Source organism: Mus caroli, unplaced genomic scaffold (assembly GCF_978045245.1).
Source record: "Mus caroli unplaced genomic scaffold, Mus_caroli_1 scaffold_7, whole genome shotgun sequence".
NCBI classification, from domain to species: domain Eukaryota; kingdom Metazoa; phylum Chordata; class Mammalia; order Rodentia; family Muridae; genus Mus; species Mus caroli.
The window spans coordinates 69,214,441-69,237,747 of NW_028227262.1; the positions used below are offsets into that span (position 1 = coordinate 69,214,441).

A 23,307-nucleotide genomic window follows, 5' to 3' on the forward strand; every position below is an offset into this window, starting at 1 on the left:
GAAATGACATGTAAATATACAAACTCAGTGAGGAGCTTTGCCCTTGGCATGGACCCTATCCAACTAAATGGAAATTCTATGGCATAAAAATATAGAGGGAGGACCAACCTACACTCCGCAGCTGGGATAACTTTATTCTCTTGATATCAATGTATCAGAACACTAAATAAACTGTGGGACTTTCACAAGGCTCAAAATTTAAACAGAGAGCTGCTATATTTTCTTTTCTGAGATGCCAGTTTGAAAACAGCCTACTTTGGTCCTTCTCAGCCACCATAATTATTCATTCCTCTTACAAATATGTCCTCACATGTATGTATATCTTTAACTATTATATGTTATTTACCTTTTATCACTCTCTCAGCTACTAAATATTACTATGCCTTTGATATGTATCATCTATCTTCTATCTATCTATCTATCTATCTATCTATGTATCTATCTTCTATCTATCTATCTATCTATCTATCTATCTATCTATCTATCTATGTATCTCTCTCTCATCTATCGATCTATCAATCTATTTTCTTTATGTATCATATGTCTATATACTAGTGTCTATTTATCTGTGTCTACATCTATCTATAGTTTTCTCTATCATCTATCCACTTATCATGTGTGTGTGTGTCTGTCTTCTATCTATCATCTCTTTTCATCTCTCATTTATTATCTACTATTCCTATGTTTCTTTTTTATTGGTTATTTTATTTATTGAAATTTCAAATTTCATCCCCTTCCCAGTTTCTCTTCTGCAAACCCCTCTATTCCCTCCCCCTTCCTCTGCCTCTATGAGGGTACTCTCCCACCCACTCACCCACTCCTACCTCATTTATGCTGGGGCATCGAGCCTCCACAGGACCAAGGGCCTCCCCTTCCATTGATGCTAGATAAGGCAGTACTCTACTACATAATGAGATGGAGCCATTGGTCCCTCCATGTGTATTCTTTGGTTGGTGGTTTGGTCCATGGGAACTCTGGAGGTGGGGGTCTGGTTGATCAATATTGTTGTTCATCCTGTGGGGTCTCTGTGCTCAGTCAGGTGATTGGCTGGGAGCATCTGCATCTGTATTGGTCAGGCTCTGGCAGAGCCTCTCAGGGAACAGCTATACCAGGCTCCTGTCAGCAGGCGCTTCTAGACATCAGCAACAGGTCTAGGTTTGGTGTTTGCAAATGGGATGGATCTTTAAATGGGGCAGTCTCTGGATGGCCTTTCCTTCACCATCTACTCCACTCTTTGTTCCTACATTTCCTTTAGACAGAAGCAATTCTGTGTTAATATTTTTGAGATGGGTGGGTGGTCCCATCCCTCAACTGGAGGCAGTTCCTAACTTCTGGATATGATCTCTACTGGTTCTCTCTTCCTATATGCCTATGTTTTATCTATCTCAATTTGTCTATTAGTAACTCATTTATCATCAACCTACTCTCTAAGTATCCATAGATGTTTCCATAGATGATATCTATGAATTATCTACTAATTTCTCTTATTGATTCTCACTCATTGAGGAAATATTTCCATGTAATTTGTAGATAAGATAAATGTATTGCTTGTATTTACTATCTTAGATATCTGACACAAGGAAATAATTGAGTGAGAATCTTATAATGATTCAATTTGCACTTCAAAGACAACAACGTATATGATTTTATACATCATTTCTCTGGCAAGTTGCATATGGTATATCCTATAAAAATATATCTTTTATTAAGCTCTGGAAGGATAAACCAATTTTATTTAATTAGAGAATATGTGCACATTGGTGAAAGATGTCATTGCTGTCATTAGAGGCCCCTTGGTCTTGCAAACTTTATATGCCTCAGTAGGGGGAAACGCCAGGGCCAAGAAGTGGGAGTGGGTGGGTAGGGGAATGGGGGTGGAGGTTCTGGGGGGACTTTTGGGATAGCATTTGAAAAGTAAATAAAGATAATACCTAATTAAAAAATAAATTAAAAAAATTAAAAGCAATCCATGCCATAAAGTCGTCATGATGATCTCTTCATTTTTAAATTTTAATGTATGCATAGTAAAGATAGCAATATTTTGAGGTCAATAGATATGTGTATAATGTAAAGATGAGTATGCAGACACATGCATATATAGATGAATGTGTCTATATGAGCATACAAAACACCTCTAGAAAAATTCTTACAAGAAGTATTACAAGTACTAATGTCCCTTTTCTTTGCAGATAAAATCAAGAAGTGTGGGCAGGAGCAAGGTCAATCCTTCTTTCTATGATTCTTCCTTCATTACTTTGGACCATCCTCTGAAATCAAAATCTTTGCTTCCCTGGAAGCTTTTCTATCTCATGTGGGTAGAATGATGAGGTCAACTCAGTGTGTGTTGGCCTTTGTTGGCAAAATGATAGGGCAATTGTGAGAGAGAGATGAAGAGAGGAAAAAGAAAACTTCACCATCTTTACACATTCGGAACAAATGTGAGTCTGGAGGTTTATTTCAGAAACTTAATATCCAAGCATACCATCACGGCCTCTGCCTCCTGAGCCTTAATACTGTACCACTAAGAAAACACCCAATTGTTTGGATTACTGCCCTCAAAATAAAATCAGCAAAACTTCCCTTTCATCTTCATTAAAGTGTGGATGAAGTAAGTTCAACAAAAAGTCACATTGTTTTTCAACTCCTGAGCATCAATACAATTCATACAAACCTGTAATATTTTATGTCATTTTTCTATTAGTTCATTGAGAATTCTCTATATTTTAATTATATTTGCCTCTTTCCTCCAACTCCTCCAAAATCATCTCCCTCTTTTCTGCCCATCTAATTTTTTGTCTTCTTTTCTTAACCCACCAAGGACAATTTCTGAAGCTCATGTACTCTTGATGTTGGATTTTCCCTGGAGTTTGTCAACCTACCAGGGCCCACAAAATTAGGAAAAACTGATTTCCTCTCACTCAGAAGCTATCGACTGCCAATAAGTCTACAGGTATAGGTGGAGTTTTGTGTCTACCCTATCTCCCCATCCTGGGATTGTGTTTGGCGTGAGGTAAAGCATTTCTTGAGCTTGCTATCACAACTATTATAAGTTGATGTGTGAACACAGCATGCTGTACCTAGGAAACACTGATTGTTTGTAGTCATCTACCACATCTAGCTCTTATACTTGCCATCCCCCCCCCTCTTCCACAAGGATCTATGTGCCTTAGAAGGAAAGGATGTGATTTAGATGTCACATGTGGTATTGAGCATTCCATTGTCTCTCATTCTCTGCTTTTTGCCCAGTTGTAGGACTCTGTTAATTGCCATCTAATGCAAAACAAAACAAAACAAAAACAAAAACAAAAATAAAAATAAAAACTTATCTGATGAGACCTGAAACGTGCACTGATTTGTAGAATGCCCCATAGATTCTCAAACATTATAGATTTATTGCATTACCACTGCCCTTGGTTACCCTTATAGAACCTAAAGGTAAGGCCTGATATACTTGAATTATAGAGCATGGATAAAACCAACTGATACTCACATGGAAGCTTCATCCCTATTATCTGACTTTTATAGCTCTGGAAGATACTATGCATACTACCAAAGAGAAAAGGAATCATCAACTTTATTCAGCTATGAACCCTGGGAGCTACAATCATCGCTGGCCTTGAAGGTCATACCCACAAGTGCCACAGTGCTGTGGATGTTATGATAGTAACCAATCACTTTCTAATTGCATTTAATACCTGCTCTGGAAATTGGAATCCAACTTAGGGACATTTATTGGGGTCAGGAGCTGGTTAGTAGAAAAGTCATTGGCCCTAGGTGAGAACCTAATACTATTAACTCTGCTAACTGAGCATAGGATTAAACTGCCTATGAATGGCTTTCTTTGAAATCCTTGGTTTGGCCGTGTAAACAACACTTCAGTTCTTCAACAAGGCATTTCAGATTCAAAAGTCATGCCTTAGGTCTTACATGAGTAATATAATAGAAATAGACAGAATTTATATAGGGAGGTTGCAAACACAGATGTCTGGAGAAAAGCAGTTAACATGTAAGAAGCATTGCAACTAAACTTCCTTTGCTAATTTGTAAGATTCCGAGTTTGCCACAAAATTCAAAACTTTTGAAAAAAAACCTTAGAATTCTAGTATTTTGATATGTTTTCTTGAGTTTTTGAATTATTAATTGATGTGGGACATTTCTCATAGCTCTTGGGAAGCCATACCAGGACATACTACAGGTTAAATAAATATTTCTCTATCCATAGGGAAGCACTTCAAGAAAAATTGAATTCAGTTGATTTGGAGCTATGCGTTCCTATTTAGCATTCCCACTTCAGGCTTAGCTTTCTCAGAAAGGGATTAATGAAATCTCTAGATAAGTCATAGGTCGAATATTACAAGGTTTCTGACCCAGTTGTCATGCAAAGGCACCAGGGTTCTCGGTTTCCAATACCAAACACCAATGTTGTTGAAGCAAAGGACAACATTGTCCAAGACAGTATTTACCTTAGTGAGTTTCCTATAGAATCATAGTAATGAAAGAATTACTAAAAAGAATTAAGGAAGTCTTAGGTTTGCACACCTATAATAGGAACCAGAGGGGAAAAAAGTTAACAAAACTGTACAGTGAGCTGATGGCCACCAAGATGATGGCCACCAAGAACTGAGGACTTTTAACAGGTTTTGATTTAATTCCTGAAGTTACATTCAACATTGACAACACAAAAATAAGAATGGGATCTTAATATGTCAGGGAAATAATTAATTAGTCTAGCCAGTTTATTAACAAAAAGCTCAATTTTCTTAGTTCTGAAACAGGAACCACAGGCAGAAATTGAGTATTGTTTTGGAAAATAATGTTTTACAAGTTACAATCTGAATAGCTATCTATAGACAAAATTAATATATACCTGCTGTAATTTATTAGAATCTTTCCCTCCAGCTTAGAGGTTCAAGGCTCTGCAAATGTTATTTTCTCTGAAATCAGTTTTATTATTGAGGTATCATCACCACAGAATTCATACTCTAAATGTAGAGTAGGGTCACTTACCCCTGTGTAACACAGCAGTAGGTGGAAGACTCAGAAATGGACCCAAATGTACACACACAAGTACAACTCAGTTAGAAGCACTAAGCCTTTACTCATAGCAAGGAGATACAACCAGCAGCATTGTACATGGAGGTTTTTCTTGATATGATGGTGTGTCCTGTGCTTTGCAGTGTGTTTAGTTGCACCCCTTTACAAGCTAGAAATAAGTAGAACCCCAATTTTCACTCAACACAACAACAAAAGTGACTTAAATCATCCCCAGGAGGGACAGGAGAAGCACTTAAGAACCACTGTGTGCTTGAAAGGACCACTTGCACACTGTTATTTAAACTTTTTTGAGATTCTTGAATTGATAACATAATTGATTTTGAAGAAAAATGTCCCAGTAATTTGAAGATTAGAAGAGAAAAAATTAGTACAATTTGTGAAAAGAAATTATGCCATAAAATTTGTTTTCAAGCTTATTACTCAGTGATTCCCTAATCAAATGGCTTTATTGCTGCAAATATTTAGCTGAGCAACCTTATCTGTATACCTAAATAATTGCATCCTTTTTAACTGCAAAGCTGGGGAAACAGGTTATACACACCGTAACTGTGATTCTAGTATTAAAAGCATGGCAGATCAACAATCCAAAAGGGGTGTTTGATTCATACCTTTTCTGTTTTACTTTCTTGTTTCCTTGGTCTGTGCACCTGTTCCCAGATAGTGTTTCTTCTTCATTCATGTAGAAATACATGACCAGGATACCCATTAATGATTTAAAACAAGAAGGAAAAACAGTACTGAAATTATTGAGTAATCTTTCCACCAAAACACAGTGCACTATTGTGGAGTATTATAAGAAAAACTGTGAGAATCAGTAATTAAAGACTTTTACAAACCTATGGCTACAATCAAATAGGCTGCAATGAGTATGCTGTTCTGTGCCTCTTACTCCAGTACTTGGGTGTTAGAAGCAAGTGGATAAGTCATTCAATATTATTCATATCTTCATAGCAATGCTGATGCCAGCCCAGAAATAAATGAGACTTTATCAGAAAACACCAGAAAAAGAGTTAAAAATTGCAAAGTTAAATATTAACCCACATAACTGATCTATAATAATGACTTCCACATGTCTGGTTTGTAGGCTAAGAAGAAAATCTTGATTATTTCCATTGACACTGATTGGATTATAAAGAGCCCAAAGTATAATAAATTTACCAAGAGAATCCCTTTTAATTAAGATGACCTTTCAATAACACAGACCTGTTACATTTCCAGCTGGTTGAATGCATGTTTTTTTTTTTTTTTACAAACTTTTGAATGAGACAAAATGCTGTGTCTAGGGAAATGGTTCAATGAGAAATGTGCATGTATTAAAATCATTGAAGTGAAGATATAGTTTGCATCCCGAGAACCATGCAAAAGCATAATCACCACTGGCATGGGCCTGCTATCCCAATGTGTCTGATGAAAGATGTGGCCTTTAGAACCCCTCAAAGCTCACGGCTCAGTGAGCCAGGTATACAGAACTGCAAACAACTACAGGTTCCATGAATCAAACAACTGTGGAGGCAATTATTCACAGAGGTGTTCTATCTGTACTCACATGCATAAACAAGCAAAGACATGGATGCTTAGGTATCATACACACAAGATAAAATTGTTTAGCGTTTTTAAAATATCAGCAACAATAGTTTCTTAACATAAGCATTAAGGTCATTAACCAAGCCACTCGGAGCAGCAGGCAGGAGAAATTGTAAATGTGCTTTGCATTTCATAAGGCCTTTGTGTTGCACAGAGATTCGACCCTGTAAGAAACTCTATTTGCTGACTCTTGTATTGCCTCAAGCCCAGTGACTCCTTCAGCCACAGCATTCCACAGAATTAGTGATTAGAGCCCATATTTTAGATGAATTATAATGAAAACTATAACCAGGTTGTTTGGAAGAAAATGGGGCATAACCTTTACATGGAAAAGAATAGAAACTCTCTGAATTTAAAATCAATACATATCTATCTCTGACAAAGAACTCCATAGATAAATGTAACCCATTGCCATTGCTCTCATCAAGGTCTATAAAGTGAAAATGGACAACATAAAAAGTGTTCTGCAGGAGGCTGGTCAGGCGGCTCCACAATTAGCAGTATTTGCTATTCATGTGGGACACAGATTTTGTTCCCAGTGTCAACATGGAACCTCAAAACATCTTATCCTCTAACTCTAGTTGATGCAGATCTGGTACCCGCCGACTTTGTGAGCTTCTATATGCACGTGGAGCTCATAAACTCACTCAGACACACTTCAATGCAAATAATAGTCAATCTTTTTTTTTTAAGTAAATTGTAAATCTTAATGATAATTTCTAATAATACATAAGGCAGAATAATTAATGAGTATATGTAAGATTTTTTATTTTATGTAGACCATTTAAAATATCCATTGCATTTTATTTTTCCTGAATAAATAATAACATAAGCTCTCATTTATGCAGACTGCAGAAGTGACACAGCTTCTGGGACAGAATTGGCAATATTCATTTTACAACTGAGTTTTATCTACAACTTAAGGGAAAAATTGTTAGTGGTGAGGACATATGTATAAACAATTAGTGAGATATACCTCATTTCATCTAGTAGATTTTCTCTACTTAAATTATAACCCATTTCTCCATTATTGTATATTTGTACTATGTAGTACATCCTAAACACAATTTCTTTTAAAAATATTTCAAAATCAAAATTTATTATATATGTAGTAATAATTTTGCATAGTAAGTAGCAGTACAATCGAATGACTTAATATCATTTTAAATGGAAGAAAAGGGAAGTTGTCCAGGTTAAAATAAGAAATAACTGAATTTCTTTAAATTAATGATAGGTCACACAATTATATTTCAGAGCCTATAAAATATAATTTATGATGCATGTAAAATATGTACAAATTATATTGCTAAACCATGAGTGGAATAAAAAAATATGCATTCTAGTAGAGTAGTAAATCAAATTATGTAGCTGAGTAGAGCTATGAAAAATAGCCTTGATACAGATTATAGACTACAGAAATTGATACATTAATAAAAGGGCTTTTCAACTTAGATTTTGATCTTTTAGCTGTAACAGTGTGTTTTAAGTAGGTGGTGACATAAAAATGACTTTTCCACTTTTGATAATAATAGAAAAAATAGGAATTAAGGAAATATGTGAGAAAATAACACAGTTACAAGTACAGGTACAGTTCCCTGTAAATCACCCACGGAAGCTTTTGAGAACAAAGTACTTCATTTGGTCATTTAGGTAGTCATGAAACTCATGGTGTGTGTGTGTGTGTGTGTGTGTGTGTGTGGTGTGTGTGTACACGCGCGCGAGCGTGTATCTGAATGTTTGAGTGTGTGCATTTGTGAGTGTGTATGTTTATGTGTGTGTGCATGTGTCTCTGTGTGAGTCTGTGTGCGTGTGTGTATGTCCTTCTGTGCATGTCCATGTGTGTGTGTGCATGTATATGTGTGTGTCCTTGTGTGCATGTGTGCATATACATGTGTGCATGCTTGCCTGTGTGTATGAACATGCACATTTTAACTCGGAACAATCTCCGTGCTGGTCTATGTCTTCTACCTTGTTTAGAGACTGTCACACTGGCCCTGGAGCATCTAGGGATTATCCTGTCTCTCTTTCTCATCTTTCTTTAAGACCGATACGATTACAGGTGGTCACTGTATTGCCTGTTTTGTGCGGTCTTTGGGGATTTAAACTTAGCTCCTCATACTCAGCAAGTAATTTCTCCACTGATCCTTTTCACCCAACCAGGAAGCAGGTAATTCATTCAAAGAATTGATGTTGATAGCATGGATCCAGACTTACTCTCTAAAACTGTAAATGACAGAGGCCTTGAGAATTGTGCACAGCAATAGAACTAGAAGTTAGTGACAGAGGTAACCCAAGCTATGTTATCAGTCAGGAATGAAGACATATCCTGTAAATTATTCTAAATGAGAGTAATGCACAGCTGTCCTTATAGGCTCTGGGGTATGTATGGTGTTTGAGTGAGCAGTATTTGAGTAACATTTTATATTGGAGCCTGAATTAATGTTTTATTGAAAAAAAATCTTCTTTAAGGCTGAGATTTTGTGACTATAAACATAGTAGAGCAAATTTTTTTGAGAGCAAATTTAGAATGCTGTAAATATTAAATGAGATAATTCTCCACTTAGAGTTCTTAACAGCCCTATATTGAGCTGTTTCTAAGGCTAAATGCATACACTGTTTTTCTTTCCTTTTCCTCTTTTTTTTTTTACTTTCATGCTTTAGAATTAAGTTGAATGTAATTAAATGAACTCAATATTAACATGAGCATGAATTTAAAAAGACTTTTTATTTTAATACCTAAATCTGAGCATATTTACTTCATGTTGCAGTTGAGAAAAACAACTAATTTTGAGCAAGTTATCAAGTAAAAAATTTCCTTTAATCTTTAAAGGAAGTGCCATAATAGGATATCTACAAGGCTTTGATATAATAATAACATAGAATAATATAGAAATCAAAATTTATACATTAAAAATATGTGTTTTCTAGAATCAGAGATAAACTAGATTATATCTAGCAATAATACATGACTAGAAATCTAATCTATTGTTATTTTCTTTTATGTATGCTATTTACTTAATCCACTGAGCAGAAACTATAAGGCAATGTGCTATCATTTTGTAGGTAAGGTAATTGATTCAGGGACAACTTGAATTTGATAGACTAAATGATTGACTAATTGGTTGTCGTAATGGCCATTTTACTATGGCTTGGAGCACATTGGGAAATCATTCTACCTTTGAACTCTATCTGTACCTTCCCACCATTTATACTAAAAATAAAAATGAGTTGCCCAGGGTGGCCATGAGCTCACTCTATAGCTCTGGCCATTTCAACATTGTGGTACTCCTGTAGCCTAAGAAGCATCTGTAATTACAGAGCTGACATCTCACCCAACTTGTTAAGAGTTCTTTTTAACTGCCAGAGCAGGACCAACATAATCCAAGCTAGAAGTCACAAAGATTGTTTCCTTAACCTTATACTGTATATCTAAATGTGGAAATGGATATCTGCTCCATGGGATAATAAATGCTATTCAGCATTACTGCTCTTAAATAATGATGCATTCGTGAAGAAACTGTAGATACATTTTAATATTCTTCAAACAGACTAAACTATGGGTGAAATGGAATATTCTTTAAGTAGGCTGAAGAAAACCCAAAGCCTGCATGAGAAACAACAAGATTTGAGGGTACAGTCTCCTGGTGACAAAACTGAGAAAAACTGCTTAGCAGCTGTGGTAATATGTGTGGCCAAGCCTCATAATCTGAGTTCATTCCTTCATAGATGACAGACTACAAGTTGTATTCTGACTGTCACATTTGTTTTATGCCATTTGATGACTATGGAGCATGCATACTCTACCACACACACACACACACACACAAACACCCTCCCACCAACACACACACATGCACACACAAATACATGGAAATGTAAAAAGTGAATATATTTCATCTTTATAGTATTACAAGAAATTAAATGTTTGTTTTGAAAATAATTTTATTATGGACATTGTTTTTCAGAATATGAATGCCAAATGAAGAAAAGTCAGCAGATTCTACCCTTTAAGTTTACAAATCAGGACTAGTTCAGTACTTTTGAATAAATTGTTACAGAAGTGAATCTTACAAAGCCAATGCAAATACAATTTATTTTGTACAATTGTGGTGTCTGATATTGATGATTAGTTTATGAACACTACTTGATGCTCTCAAATTCTCTGTACCTAATATGATTTAGAAAAATTTCAAGGCCCTTAGAAAATGTATAGTCCTTCTTCAACCGAATAAATTTGACGCGTAAGGGATGTGGGTGATATTTGGTGGAACAATCTGACTGATTGTTTTGTGTTAGTTGAGATATGTTCTCCCAATTTCAATGAAGAAGTTGTATACACAGGGAACCATTTATTTGATTTACTACTACAAAACCACTCTCATCATAAATAATTAAATAACATAGATGAAGAAAAACTAACCTTTGGGTGGGGCTGGAGAGCTAGGTCAATGATTAAGAGCACTGCTGCTCTTCTGTAGAATCCACCTAGGTTTGATTCCCAAAACCGGCATGCTGTCTTAAATTCCAATTCAATTCAAATTCTAGGGGGTCTGACATCCTCTTCTGGCCTCCTGAAGGCACTGCACACAAGCACTTGGTACAGAAACATTCAGAGAAATATATAAAGTAAAATAATACACACACACAAACACACACACACACACAGACACAAGCATATACACACAAACACACACAGATGCATCTGACTCTTTTAATATATTTTTATTCTTGCATACATTTATGAGAAATTGAAATATTCCTAAATTTCTATATTAATTTGAAGATAACTCCGTAAATTTTATTTAAATTCTTAGAATTAAAATCTATATGGATACATTGGTAAATACTACAATAGATGAGATGAAAGAACAAAAGTATTTGAGGTAGCTTCTTCTTTGCCACTTTTAAAAAATTTATCTTTTTTAATGATTTGTACCTAATGCATAAAATTTTAAGTGGTCCTTCATAACAGCTCTCAAATCTTTTCTGGATCAAATAAATGAGGTTAATTATGTAGTACCTACTGTGGTTAGCTAGTTTCCAGAAATAGTGGTGTTCTTAGAGTAGGTAAACTCATTTGATGCTAACAATCACTATTTGGAGTTTTGCTCCACATTTCGTGAAATAACTTGGCATGTCCAAACCTTTTCGTTGAATTATTTTATACATCTCTTTCTTATCACTTTTTCTCTTACAAAGATATTAAACTTGTTAAATTTGGGCAGTAAAAAAAAAAAAACTGTGCCCAGAAGAATAAATATTTGTCTCAGTAATAAGTGCATAGTTGCAATACACGGTCATTGTTCACTGTATCTTTAAAAATATATTTTTTCAGTTCCTATATTTGGGATTGTTTCCCTCACTTGAGTAATACGTTTGTTTTCTGGTGGCACGGATGCACATTTCCTAAGGCAATCCACGGGAAGGCCATTAGAAGAGGGTGGTGGTTTTCTCCAGAACTTCCTTTACATCCCCTAACCAGTACAAGAAGCAATGGCAAGGAAACGAGAAGAACAGTCCTCCTCATCCTGAACGATGTGATATAGGAAAAGAATCAAGGAAAACAGTAGAGAAATTTCTTCAGAAATTTGTGGACTGTGGATGTGGCCTAATAAAGTCTTGGATTCCATGCCCAGCACTGCAGATACCAGGCATGATAGCCCATATTTCTAATCACAGAACTCAGCAAGGGAAGGAAAGATGACAGATCTTCAAGATTATTCTTGATTTCATAGTGAGCTTAAGGTCAGTCTGGATACACAAGGCAATGTTTAATATGCATCTGTATGTTATGTATAAATTATCATACATAATAAATGTAATAAAATATAATGTCTAACACACATATATCCAGTACTATACGGGTTCCTGATATCCTATAGAACAACATGGAAAGACTTGAACACAGGATTATTACAGAAAGGACAACTGTGCTAAGTGCAAAGAGGCTTCAGAAGTGCCTTGACCAACACACTTCACTTAAGTATTTCTTTTTCCAATGACAGTTTCATTAAACAATTAATCTAGAACCATTATTTGAGTAGGAGCACCTGGGAAGAAAGCATGATTTTGTGTTCCTTTCAGTAGCTCATTTTCTTTCCAAGTAATAATAATAATAATAATAATAATAATAATAATAATAAATTGACTCTTACTACTAACAATATTTCAGATTTTCTAAAATGAGAACTGTCCAATTATCTGTGCTAGGAGTTGGATCAGAGTCTGAGAGCACACACTGCTCTTTCATAGGTCATGTGCATCCTTCTCAGTTCCTATGTTAAATGCCATATAACTGTCTTCAGCTTCAGTTCCAGAGGATATGGCAAGCTCCTCTGGGCTCTACGAGCACAGTGACTCATGAACACATAAGCTACATGCCGACACATGATTGAAAGTAAAATGATGAATTTGAAACAAATGATATCCACATGGAATGTGTCTGTAGTTATCTGGAGTATAGTATGGGCTCACTGGGCAAGTGCAATCTAATTATGTGATTATTACTGTTTGCTGAATAAACATCATGATGAATGTCTGTGTCAAGAGAGCTTGCCCGATGTTAAGAGAGTTTCAGAAGAAAACCACATAGCATGTAGGAATAGAAAATATGAATTTAGTAAGGTGGGTAGATAAAGTTCTAGGAAAAAGTTCAGCCAGAATTCATAGCCTGCACTCTTCTTTTATTCTAAGAAAAGTCATTGAGGGAGGATGATGAAGCATTTCTCAACTGAGCAGAGGATGGCCTAGTAGGCCATCAATGGGAGGAGAGGCCATTGGTCTTGTGAAGATTATATCCCCCAGTACAGGGGAATGCCAGGACCAGGGAGCGGGAGTGGGTTGGTTGGGGAACAGGGCATGGGGGAGGGGATAGGGACTTTTTGGATAGCATTTGAAATGTAAATGAAGAAAATATCTAATAAAAAAGACTATCAAATATTGGCTAGATTTACTAATATACACATATTTTAGGAGTGCATCAAGTGGTCTCCTTTAAATTAAATATGCTTATCAATGAATCAAAAAAATTGAACATCACTGTTGAGAATCTGACCTTATAGTCTAAAAAGAAAATAATAAATGACAAAAAGTGAGCAAAGCTGGAAGGACAGCACTGAGTGAGGAGCCCATTTTAGCTACACCTTGAGAGTTTTGTTTAAAAGGCAAATTCAGCAAGGAGAGATGTGAGATGTAAGAGTCACATGTCCTAGCAGGAAATACTGAGCAAGCTCAGATGCCCTGGGCACTGAGTTATTGTGGTTACTAAGCATTACTCAAAGAGAATCAGTGATGCACAAGCAGAACGATAACGTATCATAGTTTATAGCAGAGTGGAAAACTCTCATAGGAACTTATCCAACCAGGTATTATAATCTGTCCATTCACTTGCTTTACCATAGTGATACAAACTCAGTACATATAACAAAATCATTGAAGGCAGCAACTACCAACTTTATAAAATGCTCCATTTGATCTTAATTACACTTATCATAACAAAATTCCGACCTTTCGAAAGATAGTTGTTAATAAATACAGTCATTTTTCTTTAAACTAACACATAGTATCTCCTACTGTCATGTCATTAGGTATTCAGCTGTAACCTTTAAGCACATTGCCCAACTATGAGACAGACATGTCATCTGGGTGACAGCCAAGGAAGCCATCGAGCTTTAAGTCACCAGGAGACCATTTCTTCAACAGATGCACCCTTTACACTTCTGCAGAAAAAATTGTATTTTCTGAAGTTAGGGGCCTCACCATGATTACTTGATCACATACTCATAACACTACTTGCTGTGTCTCTGACAAAAGTGACCATTTTCTTTGCTGAACATTAGCAGCAGATGAAACCAAAGATACATGGTGAGGCTGTCCCACACCTAGATGGGTGGTATTTCCTATTTTACCCCCAAATAAACAGACATCCTAATCGTTAAAATATAAAATGATAAACAGAGATCTCAGAATTGAAAGAATATTTTACTACTAATTTTAGCCAACATAATAAACATTAAAACCTTTTTTTGTTGAACTCACAGTCCGCTAGCCAGTTTTGTGCACTAACTTGCATCTGCTTGGAGCTTTTTATGTACTGAAAAATATCATAAAATATTATCTCCAAAACTTTCACTTTTTGAACCTTACTAAAATGAGATTTAAGATTCAGTGAGCATATCCCCCCTCTCTCTAATATATCTGACTCCCTCCCTTCTTCCTCTCTCATTTTACATTTTTTTCACATTAACACATACAAAAAGATGGCCATGTGTACATTGGTGGCTGGCAAAACAATGTTCAATAGATAATTTTTGTATCCTAACTGTTCCAGTAGCCTATATGCATACTCTAGTGTTGGGGTCTTTAACACTTTTATAAAGTGAAATTAACTATGGTGTTTGAATACTATCTTGTTAGGTCAATATCTATTCAATGAGAACAGACAATTACAATCTTTTCTCTCAGATTTCTTATTTCAAAATCTATCTATCTGTCTGTCTATCTATCTATCATCTATCTTCTATCTCTGTGATTTAGTGTGCACATGTGTCAGTGTGTATGTGTGCACACATAAGTGGTGTGGAATGTTGATTCTTTTTTAAAATATTTATTTAATGGATGAGTGCTGTGCTACATATACATTCCCATGCAGGAGGAGGGCACCAGATCTAATAGATGGTTGTAAACCACCATGTGGTTGCTGAGAATTGAACTTGGGACCTCTAGAAGAGAAGCTAGTACTTTTAACTGTTGAGCCATCCCATCAGCCCCTTAATGCATATTCTTATACTCTGGGTAGATGCCCAATCATAGAGCTATAAGGTCTAAGATAAAATCTTTGTAGATGATCTTCATTAGATAAGTAAGATGCCCAGTCTTACTTTAATGTGTTATTTATTTTATGTTGATCAGTTAATACATGTGTTGCATCAGAAAACCTAAATAAAGATAATTTTCTAAAATTAATAAAAAAGATTGCTTGTTCATGTTTTTCAAAATCTTACTATGGGCATAGTCCTGCGAATTCATGGATTTCTTGCATTATCTTTCTTCTCTTCCCACTACAGCAGTTATATGTTCACCCATGCAATTGCAAATACAGTTTGCAAACAGACTGAGTAACAGAATGAGGTTAAGATTCCTGCTTTGTTTGTTGCTGACAGTAGTTGTCTGCATTCAGCAGGAAGGCTTTACTTGTGCTGAGTCTTAGGAGACCAAGAAATGTGAGGCTACCATAAATCTGTCTCATCAGTGACAGAGTTTGCAACTCTGAGCCCTGAAACAGGTTTAGTTCTCGTATATACTAACACTTTTTATAACTTTGTGACTTAATATCAACAGTGTTTCTCCTCTTGCTTTTTGTTTTTGTTTTTGTTTTTGTTTTTGTTTTTGTTTTTGTTTTTGTTTTTGTTTTGTCTTTCCAGGCAGCGTTTCTCTGTGGAGCATAGTATGTAGACCAGACTGACCTCAAACTCAGAGATATGCCTCTCTCTCTCTCTCTCTCTCTCTCTCTCTCTCTCTCTCTCTCTCTCTCTCTCTCTGGATTGAAGGGATTAAAGGCATCACAGCATCACAAAGGAGATTCAGGGGGTGGACATCAACCTTAACAAAGCACTTTCCAAAACATTCTGTCCCATGTGCCTTTCTTCATTCATTGTGCTTCCTTAGAGCACTTGATTTTCTGTCTTAAGCAAAAGTCAGGAATCTCACCACATATTTGGTGGAAGATGTTTTCTCTCTCTATCAGTATACATAAGCAGTCTAGATAATAGGTCAGGTTTGAAAAGCCAAACCTAAACACTATTGAGAAAATATCTTTGCAAATATACTTGAGACTTCACTGTTTAATAAAAGCATTGTCAGATACAAAACTGATGATCTGAATCACGATTATAACAAAAAGAAGGTAATGAAGGAACTAACTGATTAAAAGTAGATTTCAGGTGTGTCAGTGGAGCAGGAGTAAGAGGAAGGGCTACTTTATTATAAATACATTGTACACGAAAATGTGCAGAGTAAACACTCTTCCTTTTTTAAAGATAGGCTCATATATGCTTCAAACAGGCCTTGGACTCTGTATCCAGCCAAGGATTTTGTCCTTTGGTCATCCTCCATTTCCTTCATTGATTTAGGAACTATAGGCTTGTGCTACCCATCAGATGGTTTATGTAGTGTTAGGGATTAAATCCAAGGATATGTGCTTGGTCATAACAGAACTACATCCCTAGCAATAAGTTCTGATATTAAAATTATTATATGTTGGGATTGGATTGATGGCTAATCAATTAAGTTCGTTGGATGCTCTTGCAGAGAACCTGCTTTTGGCTACCAGCCCCTACTCAGAGGCTGACGACTGCTGGCAACTACAGTTTTAGGCAATCCAGTGCCACCTTACGGCCTTCCTGCTTTCAGACCTGCACATGATGGACATACTTAAGTATAGGTTTACACTATAACATAATAAATAAAAAAAATTAAAATGTATGAATATTTGTGCAAGAAGATTCATATCTAACATCAGGTTGCTAGTGGTAACATAAAACTCTTAATGTTTTCCATTAATAAATGTTCTCAAAGTGCAAATTGGTTCCCAGAAAATTAATTAGTAGGAATAACTACACATACAATGATATCCTAGAGAAACCTGTTATATAACTATGCCAGTGAAAATACTAAAGGTATACAGAAACCCAATCTATACCTAGCTGAATAAAAACATATGGGAAGACCTTGAATTGAGGAAGAACAACAATATTAACTAACTGGACCCTTCAGAACTCCCAGGGACTAAACCACCAAGAAAAAAGTATACACGGATGGGTCTATGGCTCCCACTACATATTTAGCAGAGGATTGATTGCCTTATCTGGCATCAATTGGAAGGGAGGTTCTTGGTCCTGTGGAGGTAGAGGCGTGTTGCCCCAGTGAAGGGGGTGGGGGGATGCTAAAAAAAAAAAAAAAAAAAAAAAACATTGAGGTAGGAGTAGGTGGGTGGGTCAGGGAGCGCTGTCTTAGAGGCAAAGGGGAGGGAGGGTAGAATGGGGATGTTGCAGAGAGGAGACCAGGAAAAGGGACAACATTTGAAATGTAAATAAATAAAATAACCAATAAAAAACAAAAAGACATTTCCTATCAACTTCTTTAAAACATACCCATTTATACCTTGTGTCCTTTTTTTCATCCTCCTATTACTTTATAAAGTCCCTAGGATGCAAACAATCTTTCAGATATTTACCCTACATCAGCAAGTCTGTGTGCCTTATTGCTGCAAGGCTTCTGACATTGTAACCAGGCAACATGAATACAGCTGCACTATTCTTGGTCATGTGTTTGTTCCTCATGTGTTGTTGACTGTTTTGTGAGTATTACACATTTAACTTCATTTTCTCACAAGCCCTATGGACTTCATTATACATTTTTGAATATTTCAGTGATCTTGGGAGCACATATGTCAGGCTACAGAAGACTTTGAATGTAGTTTGAGGAGGTCCTACTGTTGTTGGATTACCTTGCTGTTTTCAAACAAAGGTTTTTATAATGACTGAATGTAGGAATCATAGCGTTGCCTTTGTACAACTTATTTCTTAACCAATTCCCTTTCCATATAGACGCAGAGATGGAATTGTTTATTTAAATAGCAGATTAGATGTAGGAGCCATAGGGGAAATCAAGAGAAAGGTGCACAGAGAGAAAACAAATTATGAAAATGTTCCTTTTCCTTAATCATTCTATAATTAATTTCTTATGCACTCTCAAGGGACTATAAAGTAGGCCATGTGCCAGGCCACACAGAAGGTAGTATTAGCACTTCTGTCACTGTCAGGACAGGTTTGCATAAAAATCATCTGTGGTGCAGAGGATGGCTGTACAAGTTCTGACCTCCTGCTGAGCCCCTGCTCTGACTGCAGTCTCCGATATAGATGATTGGCAAGGCTGCCTATATTGAGTTCTGATAGAGGTCAGCCTTTTACAGAAGTGATGATATTATGACTCGGAATAGACAGAGTGCCTCCCCAGACTCATCTTCAAATTATCCCTTTGCCTACAAAAATGACAACTAAAATTCTAGCAAAAATAATTTAAAGGTTCATATCACTATCATTCTAAACATGTTACCAAAAAGAATCAAAATATGTTTCATGTATTCAAACTCATCTGTTCATCCCAAATTGTAATATGCCATTATCAGCAGTGCTGAAAGAAGAAACGGAGGGGACCATTGTAATGAGTTCTTAATTTCAACACTGGTTCTTCAATAGCATTTGCTTCCCTAGAGAAGATGGAAGTATGTTTACCCATATGCACATACATACACAAATGTAATATATATATATGTATATATGCATATGTGTATGTGTGTGTGTGTGTGTGTGTGTGTGTGTGCATGTACCCGCATGTGTATGGGTGTGTGCAAATGTGAAGAGACCAGTTGGAACTGTTATTCCTAATTACACCCTATTTGTGTTACTAATAGAAAATTACACAGCTTGGCATCGATAGCATCACAGCTGTGAAGAGTAGACACCTTCCCATCTTTTCAGTACCAGGTCCACTTTCTTCTTGCACTTTCCTTTGTCTCACAAACAAGGACAGAAAGCAATATTTGTTAATTTTATTGTTTGGAGTGGGAAAGTGCCTAGTAAACTTAACATGCAAATCCCCTTTCCAGGAAACTCACACGGGACACCTCACATGGTCAATGTTGTGTCATCCCTATTTAAGAGATGGGTAGGAGCACAGACAGGTTAAGTAGCTTAGCAGAGCCCACAGTCATCATAATTTTTCATGCTGCTATTCTGAAAGATATGCATATGGAATGATGCCGAGTTCTGGAGTATCAAAAACAGAAGGATATTGTGTAAGACCAAGGAAATGGGATGGTATTATGTGGTTTTTATTATGTCTTTGGTAATTTATTGTTCTATAACTCCAGAAAGAAAATGTAGTATGTATTTAGCGTAGGTCTCAACATGAAAGACAGCCCCAACTTCTCTCTTGTTTCTATTTTTCTTCTTAATAAAGGATGAATAAAGAGTTTTATTCTCTGAGCTCCAAGTTAAAATTGAGAACAAATGAAACCAGGCATGGTGGAGAATGTCCTTAGTTCCAGTACTCTGGAGGCAGAGGCAGGAATATCTCTGTGAGTTTAGAGCCATCCTAGTCTACAAAAAGAATTCTAGGACAGCAAGGGTGCTATACAGAGAAACCTGATCTTGAAAAACAAACAAAAACCTCAGAGAGAGAGAGAGAGAAAGAGAGAGAGAGAGAGAGAGAGAGAGAGAGAGAGAGAGAGAGAGAGAGAGAGAGAGAGAGAGAGAGAGAACAGGTGCAAATGGGCAAGAGGAGAGGAGAATGGGGAAACACAGGTTTAGGGAAAGTGATGAAGACTTAGAATAGTCCAATAGGCTGGATGGGTGCATTCATTCTCATCCATGTGCAGTGCATTGCTATACTATATATTGGTATACTCTACAAGATATTATATAATACTAATTAAAATATATATATACATATATAATCTGAAGAGCTCATATTCTTTTCTAGAGGTGCCTCTGTTGAGTATTTCTGGTACTTCTGACACTGGTACCAAATGCTCAGTCATTTTGGTGCTTTTGAGTCACAGATTCCTTTGGGGAGAGCTATTGATTTAGAATGTAGTTTTCTCTGAGTTTACCAAAGATTAGGAGATGACAAGAAAATCATCTTTGCAAACATTTCACAAATGGAAAATTTCTCTTAAGACAGAGTAATAAGCAAATCGAACAAGGATGCATGTGATTGAAATGTGTGAGCTACTCCAGGGCCATAGCTCTTTAGAATTAGAGTTCTGGACAGGGAGCAGAATAATGGGTGTCCTCTAAGATTGCCTAGGAAAACACAGTGGGATGTATGGAAGGAATAAGTATGAGACCAGAGAAAGAGGGAAGGAGAGAAGGAAGGAGGGAGGGAGAGAGGGAGGGAGAGAGAGGGAGGGAGGGAAGGAGAAAGGGAGAGAAAATAAAGGAATTTTCCTACATTGGGGCATTCTTTCAAGAATGGAAGTTGCAGAAATTTTCTAAATCTGAGAGAGAAATAAAACTGAGAAAATTAAGTGTCATAAGAGGATCTGTGGTGGAAAAACAAACAAACAAACAAACAAAAAACCCAGAAGCTCAAAAGAATCCAGATGTTTTAAACAGAGGAGTGGATACAAAAAATGTGGTACATTTACACAATAGAGTACTATTCAGCTATTAAAAACAATGACTTCATGAAATTCTTAGGCAAATGGATAGAACTAGAAAATATCACCCCTAGTACGGTAACCCAATCACAAAAGAACATACAAGGTATGCACTCAATGATGAATGGATATTAGTCCAAAAATTTGTAATACCCACAATAAAATTCCTAGACCACATGAAGCTCAAGAAGAAGGAAGACCAAAGTGTGGATGCTTCAATCCTTCTTAGAAGAGGGAACAAAATACTCACAGGAGCAAATATGGAGACAAAGTGTGAAGCAGAAACTAAAGGAAAGGCCATTCAGAGACTGCCCACCTGGGAATCCATCCCTTATACAGACACCAAACCTAGACTCAAGAAGGTGGACTCCAGAAAATCAAATAACCCCATTAAAAAATGGAGCTCAGAGCTAAACAAAGAATTCTCACCTGAGGAATACCGAATGGCTGAGAAGCACCTGAAAAAATGTTCAGCATCCTTGATCATCAGAGAAATGCAAATCAAAACAACCCTGAGATTTCATCTCACACCAGTCAGAATGGCTAAGATCAAAAATTCAGGTGACAGCAGATGCTGGCAAGGATGTGGAGAAAGAGGAACACTCCTCCATTGTTGGTGGGATTGCAAGCTTGTACAACCACTCTGGAAATCAGTCTGGCGGTTCCTCAGAAAATTGGACATAGACACTATTGTGAATGCCATGAAGTGCTTGCTGACAGGAGGCTAAGAGAGCTGTTTCCTGAGAGGCTCTGCCAGAGCCTGACAGATACAGAGGTGGATGCTTGCAGCAAACCATTGTACTGAGCACTGGATCCCCTATGGAGGATTTAGAGAAAGGAATGAAGGAGCTGAAGGGGTTTGCAACCCCATAGGAAGAACAACAATATGAACAGCCAGACACCCTAGAGCTCCCAGGGACTAAACTACCAACCAAAGAGTACACATGGAGCAAGCCATGGCTCCAGCTGCCTATATAACAGGATGGCCTTGTCTGGCATCAATGGGAGGAGAGGACCTTGGTACTGGGAAGGTTTGATGCCCCAGTGTAGGGGAATGCCAGAGCAGGGAAGAGGGAGTGGGTGGGTGGGGAGCACCCTCATAGAAGCAGGAGGAGGGGGGATTATATAGGGAGTTTCTGGAGAGGAGATAGAGTAAGGGGATAACATTAGCAATGTAAATAAAAACTATGCAATGAATAAAAGAAAATAAAATAGCTTTCTCCAGTGTAGTCTCACTGTCTCACTGGGTATATAATCCATATGTATGGTAGGCCACATGGTCAACAATAGTCAACATACAAACAAACTCAATGGTATTTTTGTAGACTTTGTTTCCTATTGCTTTTTATTTGTTTTTGTCTTCCTGTTCTTTTGCTTGTACATTGTGGTTTCTGAGTTTGTGTTTATGTCTGTACCTTTTGTATATGTGGTTTCTCTATGGTTTCTTGTGGTTTTGTTTTGCTTTTGTTTGTTTTGTTTTGTTTTGTTTTCTGGTGTGTTTTCTAAAGCTAGAAAGAAGGAAGGTATAGAGTTGGGGAGGGGGTGTGAAGAGTATCATGAAGGAGCTGGAGAGGGAAACTATGATTCAAACAAATCACATGAAAAAAATTTTCTGAGAGAAAAAGAGAGTCCAGGCTGCCAATGATTCATTGTGTTGTCTTGCTTTGTATCCCTGCCTCTATATCTCTCTTTCATGGTTCCTGTGTGTGTGTTTGGCAGTGACTCTAGTGCTTTTGAAATCTTGTTAACATAACATTGTTACAATAGTTACTACCTCATCTCTAAATTCTTATGCTTGTGACCTTTGATTATACTATTTTAGCTTAAACTTTATTTTTCTCTTTGAGAATTTTATGCATGAGTACTTTATTTGATCATTTCCACCCCTGCTCCATATTACATTTCTAAATATTAATAATTGCTCATAACTCATACACCTGGGTAGCAACTTCTTATCAGATCACATCTTTAACTCTTACTATTGATATTTCAAATAAATATAGATCTTACTATAATTTAGGTGTTTGGCACTGGAGACAAATTTTTTTGTTAAATAGCTTAGATTGGTCTTAACATCTCTCCTTATCCTAGGCTGGACAAAAATTTGTAACCCTCCAATTTTATCATCTTTACATGGTATCACCATAATCCTACTGTTCGTTTCTAACAAATCACAAAAACAAAACAAAACAACTACTAGGATGTTCTCATTTTAAACTTAATATATATTTTTCATACCACACAATATGTATCCAGGATTTTCTCTTTTAACTGAATTTTGTACTTGGTATCCTTCCATGGTGATGTCAGTAGTTAAAACTTGTCCATTTTAGTCCTCTGTTATGTTTTGTTGTGAAAATTAAGAATTCATGTGTTAACAGAGATTGGTTTCAGTGAGTTTTCCTATTATCAACATTGTTATTAGAAATACCTGTGTGGGTCTATGT

The 23,307-nt window shown here is 36.5% G+C and overlaps 1 protein-coding gene and 1 long non-coding RNA gene across 3 annotated transcripts in view; both read right to left on the reverse strand.

The window, feature by feature from the left end:
* Lrrtm4 (leucine rich repeat transmembrane neuronal 4) overlaps positions 1 to 23,307 on the reverse strand; it is a 792,914-nt gene that overhangs the window by 677,029 nt on the left and 92,578 nt on the right. The gene's annotated exons all lie outside the window — the stretch shown is intronic.
* LOC147003946 (uncharacterized) lies at positions 866 to 11,330 on the reverse strand. Its single transcript, XR_015047511.1, has 3 exons — positions 11,060 to 11,330; positions 5,664 to 5,724; positions 866 to 1,249 (listed from the first exon to the last, which is right to left on the reverse strand). It is a non-coding gene; the product is annotated as an uncharacterized LOC147003946 (long non-coding RNA).